The following is a 9,462-nucleotide window of genomic DNA, read 5'->3' as shown; positions in this document are numbered from 1 at the left end:
CATACATCGTTTAATTTAAGCTCGATTCACCCGAGGTGAGCTCCCATCGGGTGGCCTATTTTACACACTTAGCCAAACACACACACATAGACACACACGCTAATGGCTCACACATACCAAATGAAACAAACGATCAATCTATTATACAAAAACCCACTTAAATGCGAAAACTACTAGACAAAGTTTTCGTTTTTCTTCATACTTTTGAAGTTTTCGCTTTTCTTGTCAGTTTTCACATTTCCTGATATTTCACTTATATTGATATTGCAAGTTAAATATATATAGTCCTTACATATGGCTCCTTTTTCTCTATCACTAGCACAACTATTTTTCATTTATGGTACTCTTAGAAACCCTAGACGGTCACTTGTATTTTGTTTGTAAATACACTCAATCACCATAATCAGAATTTATTGAAGATTTGTAATTTGTTGTATGTTTAGGTTTTTAGTGTGTTGTATTATTTTCTAGAAAAAAAGTTTGGATGTATTATATTGATTTAGGGTTTGTTTGAGTATGTAATATGGTCGTATCAGTGGTCAATGATACTCATACACGCGTGCAAACCTGAGGTAGCGGAGATTATGATGCTAAGGTAGATGTGTGGGCACACAGCTTGCGTTAGATATGAAATTATTTTTTTTTCATAAAAGATTAGCTGTGGCTAGTATATTATCATATAATTTTATTTCGTGAAAGATTAGCAATGTAGTATATCAATATATTATCATATGCTCTCTTCGTCCCATTAAAAATGTCCATATTTCCCTTTTTTTATTTGTCTCATTGTCCACTTTCATAATTTGTTAGTCAATATTCAAGTGTTCATTTAAACACACACAACTAACATTAATAAACAACAATTGATGGACTTAATTTTCAAGAGCATTATTGTCATTTGGTAATCAAAGAAAACAATAATTTAATCTACTTTAAACTTTGTATTTTTTAAACTAAGACACTTTGACCGGGACATAAGGAGAAACTAATATAAGAGATGGATATTGAGATTGTTTGGAAGTGTGAAGATATGAGGAGATACGATGTCACGGTTAGACTTGTAGAAACCCTCACTTGTAGGGGGTGGGAGTAGAGGCAAAAAATTCAAGATACTTGTTTAGCTAATTAATGACTTGGCTGTCATGTTGACAGTCTACATGATTGTTGGGCAGTGGCATACTAAACGGATCTAAAATTTCAAAAATCCAGATACATGATTGAATATATATATATATATATATAGGGTAGAGATACTGTACGCTAATGTCTTAACGTACGAGAGGCACGCGAGAAGCTCAAAGGCAAAAAACAAAGGCAAAAACCTAAAACGCTCAGAAAACGCTCACAAAAACTTAAACGCTCAGCCAAAAACCTAAAACACTCAAAAAACGATCTTCGTGAAAAAAGTAAAAAAATTGATCGATTAACGATCCAAAACTGTTTTTTTCGGTTAACCAATGGTTAATTGGATATGTATTAACGATTCCGAGATGGGATGTGATTTTATGGATCGATTCGTGAAAAACGTGATTCGCGTACGTTAATGTACGTTAAGGATTAGTGTATTGGATCTTTTCAATATATATATATATGTATGTATGTATAATAAAAAACACACTTGTCTGTTTTATTCTTTCACTTTCAGAATTTGAGCATCACAAATTAGAAAATATGAAACCTGCCAACGTTACAATGATTCATTATTACAATCACAGAGTAAAAAAAAAAAAATATGAGTCAAGGATAAACTTCAATAACAGAAAGAGGGGCTCGAATGTGTTTTACAGTGTAACGAGTGAATCCGGTCTCATGAAACAAGCAAGTCCATTCTTTCAAAGTCCGCTCTCTCCCTTTACTCGTGTATGTCATCATCATTATATCACACATTAATCCAACACCTTTTAACTCGTGATCTTCACTCTTTCCCACGATTACTTCTACGGCGATCACCTTTCCTGTGTCTCGAGGGATGGCCTCCAAACATTTCTTTAATATGTCGATGCATTCTTCGTCTCCCCAATCGTGAAGTACTTTCTGCGCCGTTAATATAAAATTCTTTAGCTTATGCACAATGCTACACAATTCTTTAGTAAAAGCAACAAAACTTAATACTCCCTGCGTCCCCATCAAAGTGTCTTAGTTTGAAAGACACAAAATTTAAGGTAGATTAAATTATTGTTTTTTTTGCTTACTAAATGACAATAATACCATTGGAAATTAGGTCCACAAATATTGTTTATTAATATTAGTTGTGTGTGTTTAAGGGTAAACTTGAAAATTGCTTATAAATTATGGATGTGGACATTTGTAATCGGACAAATAAAAAAAATATGGACACTTTTAATGGGACTGATGGAGTAATAATTTTTAAACAACTTAGTTTTGCTGTTAAAAAAGGGCTAGCACTGCAGATTGATGCCAGTATTTCTTAAAGAATGAAAATCCACTCCCTTATATTGTGATTGACAAACTTACCATCATATAGATAGCATCAGCTTTCGGAACATGATCAAACATATTGCCTCCAACATGTTCGACACCTACAGACTCCGGGGCAGCTGACACTACATGCGGGAGATCGAAATTAACGCCTTTGATCCATGGACAAGCTTCCACAATGGATCTTAGGGCCATCCCATTACCACCACCAACATCCACCATCGTCTGCACCCCCTCAAAAACCTCTGGACAACCCTCAATAATAGCGGCCACACACGCACGAGCATCACACGCCATTGCATTATTAAATAATTTACTAAGCTCCGGGCGTTAATTCCCAAAAATCCGTTCCATGTGCCGCCTCTTTATTACTCAAAACCCATGAACTTAACTTTTGCCATGGTGCTAACATAACCGGACTGGAGGCCAAAAGCATCATGTCAGCCATACTATTCTTTCCATGTCTTGTCATTAGCCTAGACACTGCGGTTTGAGCATATCCGACAGATGTTTCAGATACATGTTTTTCTTGAAATACTTTGCAATGAACCAACAACCTCATGATCCTATGCAACGATGATTGCGAACACCCAATCTCCGTTGCAAGATCAGCAAGCGTCACTGGTGCGTCACGCCTTTCCAGGATATCGGGTATCCTAAGCTCGACGGCACACCTTACAACAGCCATGGGAGTGAAACCAAAGATATATTTCCATATTTCTATCTGGGCTGCTTCTTCTTCTTCTTTTGAATTCATTTTCTCTTTTATGGTTTCTGTAGCCATGATAGGTGCCCGCGAGATTTGACGAGGGTATGATTGATGATACACAAATTTCAAATGAAGGTGATGGTGTGGTTTAATGGCTATGAAACACTAAAATAATTGGATCAAAGAATTTATAAAATGGTTCCATGAATAATATTTCAACGTCCTTAAAAAATTGAAGAAAAGCCAGTACATTTCACGTTAGAACTAAAATAATCATTATAAAATATAACATAGTGTATTTGTTTTTATTTTTATATATAGTTTTCATTAAAATGTGTTAGGTGACAACAAAAGATGTTGTCAGGCATGTGCAATAGCATCAGTTATATATGACAGTATTGATCAAAGGTTAAATGTAATATTATCTTTTATAATAATTAATAAAATATTATGATTATGTTTGATTTGTAATCTTTATTAATGTGTAAATATAGTTGACTTTTAATACTTAATCAGGGCCGGCTCCGAGAAGGCGAAAAAATTTTTGGGCCAAAGACGAAATTTTTTTCGGGCCTTAAGTAAAAGAAACATTTTTTTGGGTTTAAACAATTTAATTTTAAGTGGACTTACTTGATTATGATTTGAGTTATATAAAAAAATTTTGTATAAAAATAAACTTAAAATTGTCTCAAATAAGATTAGAATCCACAACTTTTTGGTTAGATGTCATACCCATTTACCACTAAACCAAGCTAATGGTTAATTGTGTTGAAATATTGATTATACATATATTTTTTTTTGATAAAAATACATATAATTATTTTTAAAATAAAATATTTCGGGCCTAACGAGGTGTCGGGCATGTGGCCATCGACTACCCCGCCATACCTCAAAGACGGCCCTGTACTTAATATTTGGTTTGGTTGCTTTTATTCTTTTCATTTGTTTTCTAATACTAACTTATGTTGTTACCTAACATTTTGTTTGGAGGTAAAATTTCAATTGAACCTTTATTAATAGATGAAACCAATATGAGAGAAAGTTTGTTATAATATCAATAATGTCCTAATTAAATTTCAAATGAACCTTTATTAATAGGTTCATTTGCTACGCATTAAATTTAGTCGAAAAAACTGACCTATTAACGAGATAAATATTTTTTGTGAATGGCCAACAAACATAAATTACCTAAGTACTTCGTATGGGGTGACCCAATGGCAAAATTCTACCACTAGCTGGTACAACCTAGTAGTAGTTGTACAGAGTCCTTAAGCACACATTCAAGTTATCTAGTCCAGTTTCGGGAAAAACTCACATGCCCGAAGACTCACTTGTGGTAAAATCCGGACGCCCTCAATATCGAACTAAACATCACAAAGATCTCAGTCTTCCGTCATTGTGCCACCCGTGCCTTTTGAATAAACCTTAAAATTTGTTGTTGATGTTGTTATTGTTGTTGTTATTGAACGGCTTCTCATAAACCAAAAAGGAAAACACGAACCCAACTAAAGGATGAAACAAACACAAACAAAACAAAGGGGAACACCATCAGAAGCCTACACCTAAACGGCTAAACACCCAATACAAAACCCATCACCGAGTAGCATAGAGCAGAAAGACCTAGACCACCATATAGGCCTACACCATTTTAGAGATCCCTGCCATTTGAAAAGACTTCAAATGGAAAGCCCTCACTTAGTAGCCAAAGCTCTAACCATCTTGAAAGATTAAAACCACTTAGAGTAGTACCCCCTCTTCACTTGAAGAAACGAGACCTTCTTTGTAAACATTTTGACACCTTATATTATTGTTTTTTTTTTCGAGTTATGGATAGTTTTTTCAACCATTTTCCGCATTGTTCTCATTTCTTTTTATCGCAAAAGACACCCACTTATAGCATATTAGTTTGACATATATTGGTGTTCAAACTATATGTTTAAAAACGTTTTGCTTGTCGAGCAGATTAATAATGAACCTTATACGTATATCGTCAATTCGCCCATTTTTACGTGTATGAACTATCATACACATGTAATCATTACATTGAATGCATTTGCTAGTGTATCCAAATGTTTCGTTTTACACATGTGTTATTGTGTACATAACTTGTATAAATGTCATATTCATCTTATACCTTTGGAATTATATATATTCCGCTACTAAGGTATTATTAACTTTTCTTAAATGAAACTATTCAATGCCAATAATATTTAGCTAAAATTTGGTTTTATTATCTTCATTTGGAAATGAAATGTATCGTCGTTGTTATTCTCTGGCTTCAGTAATATTAGTCATCGTTCTAGCTAGGATTCGTCATTATAGTAATTATTTGACGGTTTAGATTTATAGTTTGTAGTTTGCGGGAGGGTGCATCTCAGGGGCGAAGGATATCAAGGGCCAGGGGTGGCCCGGCCACACTGTTTTTTCGCGCATTAGTGTAAATTTAGCTACTTTTCGCCTGAAAATTTTTATACGTAGTGTAATTTTACATGTTTTCGGCCAAATGTTTGACCCCCCCCCCCCCCCCCCCCGTTTATGATTTTTGTAATACATTTTGAGTCCCCCCACCCCACCCCACACACACACACACATTCGTGTCCAAGCTTCGCCACTGGTGCATCTTATGTTATGGGTTTGGTTTTCTAGTGTTTAGCCTTGTTTGGCCCACCGGAAAGCACAAAAACCCATCGACGTCCTCATCCACTATTGTCTTACTGCTAGTTTAGTTTTTGTGGTTTCTTATCTTTGGAACTAGTTTCTCTACAACATTGTCTTTGTGCGGTAATCTTTATCATATTACTTAAATTAGACAAGTATAATTGATGCTGGTATTTGTAACTTTGTCACTTTATTGAACCAATTCCTATTCTTTACAAATGTATGATCTTTTGAACTTCATGTTCACATTGACTACTTTCGGGTCAAAACTTAATAACGATTATGCATTCAATGTTATTATTTGTTTCATGTTGTTAAATAACATATGTAATCTCGACTACATATGTCTCTCGCTATACTTTACATTGTGTCTAACAATAGTCTTTATAATTGCTTGGTTAAAACCATAAATAAGTCGGTCTGCTATGAGCGTTGGGGGGGGGGGGGGTATTGTGAAGAAGGGTGATGTTAAGGGCTGAGGTGGGAGCATCCAACTTTTCTGTCTCTCACATACACACAAATACATATATATGTATATATATGAGACCACAAACCACAACAGAGCGTTACAAAGAGGGACAACAAACCTACGTGGCGGTGATGTAACACTGTGGAGGGGTGTTGCCCCCCTTCCACAGCGAACAACCTAAATGGTTCACATGTACACTAGTAGGCCCGCATGCAACATTGTGTTCTTTTAATAAGAAACGAGTTTATTTTTTTAAAAATTGATTAGCCAAAGATTGCTCACTATACATGTGATAACCGTTTTGGTTGCCAGACTTTTAGATTTACTTAGGGTGTCTTTTGGGATTATCGATTATTTATCATATCTGATGGTGGTAACTGGATTACCTTTTGGTAAACTGATCGGTTTATTGTAAATGAAATTTATTTCATATTAATTTGTGGTTAAATGCATTAACATTATTACAAATTACTTTATTTTGTATCGTTTTATATTATGTAGACCGGTTATAGAGTTTGTGGATGGAGATAAAGGGAATGAATTAACAAAAACAAAGCGGGAGAATGTGAGAAAAGGTGGATAGCGATTGTATAGAAGGTATGTGTGGTATTGAGTGTTGCCAAAACATAGTTGGACCACACGTACCTTCTATACCATTAAGTGGTTTGAGAGAATGTTCAGGAGTTATGTGGCCATTTGAGGACATGGTGCCAAAACATAGTTAGAATGGAAGTGTTTGCATGTAAGGTTCGAATAATATTATTAATCGAACGGATTTGTGTTCAACCTTGCCATTTTGGGAGGATGTGCGAGGGCATGAAAATCCAAAAACTATGCCATTTCTAAACAAAATTTTGAAATGAGTTGTATTCAAACTGAAATCATTGTGTCTCATTTAAAGTTCAAACTGAGTTTGTGGAATTTAAGAACTTTGGAGAAAACATAAGATTTGTGGCTCCAGTGATATGTCCAAAAGAAAATGGTTTTATCATCAAGCTTCATGATATTTGTGGCTTAAATAGTATTCAATCCGTCCCATTATAAGTGTCCTATTTTGACTTTTCAAGTCTTTCTTTTGCAATCTTGACCGTAAATATTTTTGTTCGTGTCATATAATACTTGATGAAAATTATATCAATGTAAAATACATTTAAAACTCAACCCATTCATATGTTTTACATCAAGTATTATATAACACAAACAAAAATATTAGCAGTCAAAGTTAAACAAGAAAGACTTGAAAAGTCAAACTATGACACTTATAATGGAACGGAGGGAGTATGTCCATAATAGTTGTCTCATTCAAACTGAGTATTATTTACTATTGACCTTACGACCGATTGGTGTTTTCCATAAATCACTATGCATAATGTCAAGCAGAAGAAAAATGCTAGACAATGAATCATAAAAGGTAGAGTTTAATATGCCAAAACCCAAGATTGACAAACATGTTTATTACATAATCTCTCAAGAAATAAAGTTTTGGTCTTTTAAGACATAATAAGGAAGAGCCAAGGCGATCCAGACGACGATGCCAAAGATCTTAGGGAAAAACAACAATAGTGGAAGGACTTGTACGGTAAGAGGTAGAAGGCAAGGAAATAGGATATAAAGTTCTCCGGTACTTCTAAAAATATTAATTCAAATTATCGGTTTTTTTTAGTTCAGGTTGGTTATTACATTTGTTGGTCGGTTATTCCGGACCAAGTGAGGATTTATTATGTAATTACTCCATGGCCGGCTTCGAAAAGCCAAAAATATTTTTGGGCCAAAGGTGGAATTTTTTTTGGCCTAAAGTAAAATGAATATTTTGTTAGCTTTAAACAATTAAATTTTTAAATGGGCATACTTGGTTATGATTTGAGTTGTGTAAAAAGTTTTATTTAAAAATAAGCTTAAACATGTCCTAAATAGGACTGGAACCCGCAACCTTTTGGTTGAGAGTAATAACATTTAACACTAAACCAAACTAGTTGGTATGTAATTGGGTTTAAACATTAAATATACATCTTGTTATTCATAAAAATACATATAAATTAAAAAAAATTCAGGCCTAACGGGTTGTCGAGCCGGGGGCCGTCGACCACCCCACCCTCCCTAAAGGCCGGCCCTGAATTACTGGCGAAGTCCCCCACGAATAGTGCAAAAATAAAGTAAATTTCCCACCTTTTAACCAAAGATTGTGGGTACTTCTTTTATGGCATAATCTTTTACGGTAAAAAAAAAAATTAATAATAATAACAGCAACAACACCAGCAGCAGATATCAGATAATTTAATTTATAATTTTTAAACCCTACAACTAATCGTCATTGCAGTTGTTGCTTTCATGCCTGGACTACACCATGGCTGAAAGCAAAACCCACTTGCGTTTTTTAGCAAAAGCAGCAAGTTGCAAGCTTTTAGTTAGATGTTATAGTAAATAACTTTATTATTTGATCATCTTAAAGTGATTACTTATGGCTTTATGTTACGTTTACTTGTTCACCTTAACTTGTATAACTATGTTAATTTTATTATTATTATTTTCTGAACGGCCAATTTTATTATTTGTTATTTTTGTATTAGGAGCTATGGATAACTTTTTAATAAAAAAATGGCATCTTAAAGGGAAAGGTTACCTAATAATATCCGTGACCCTATCTTCCACTCCTTCTATGATGATGATGTCTTATTTCTTAAACGTTTGTTGGAGGCCTAATTAATACGTATAAAAATTTTCAGGTAAAAACGTGTAATTTTATATTACCGGGAAAAAAACCGGGGTCCTTATGAAGCTTCGTCTATTGGTCCATCCTCATTAATAGCCAATCATATTTTTTTTTCGTTTTGCTTTTTTCTTTTTAAACATCTTGTTAAATCCAATTAACCACAACGCGCTTGTTACAAAGTTGGCAAGTTAAAGTCCACTGTCTATGTGGCACATGATGTTGTTATGGCGCTTTAACTAATCTTTGCTAGTTAAACAACAAACACACAATTGAAAAGATGCATGTAAAAAACATTTGTAAGATTTTTTTTCCTGCTATATTTTATGAACTATGTTTGTGTTAGTGATTTTAGTGTAATTAGGGACTAAGATGTTGATGTAATATCTATGTTTCTATATTATTATTATTAATAATAAAAAAAAGGTTTATGAAATAAAAGTTGTTTATCAAGTTAATTGTAATATGAATATATAAAAG

At 34.0% G+C, this 9,462-nt stretch overlaps 1 pseudogene; it reads right to left on the bottom strand.

Annotated features, from left to right (window-relative positions):
- Nucleotides 1–1,737: 1,737 nt before the first annotated feature.
- LOC143591238 (acetylserotonin O-methyltransferase-like) lies at nucleotides 1,738–3,248 on the bottom strand (annotated as a pseudogene).
- Between the last annotated feature and the right edge of the window lie 6,214 nt (nucleotides 3,249–9,462).

This window comes from Bidens hawaiensis, unplaced genomic scaffold (genome assembly GCF_021521415.1).
Source record: "Bidens hawaiensis isolate Kalapana, Puna unplaced genomic scaffold, B.hawaiensis_p1.1 tig00039486_1, whole genome shotgun sequence".
NCBI lineage: Eukaryota > Viridiplantae > Streptophyta > Magnoliopsida > Asterales > Asteraceae > Bidens > Bidens hawaiensis.
This window is presented reverse-complemented; position numbering and strand designations above follow the sequence as displayed.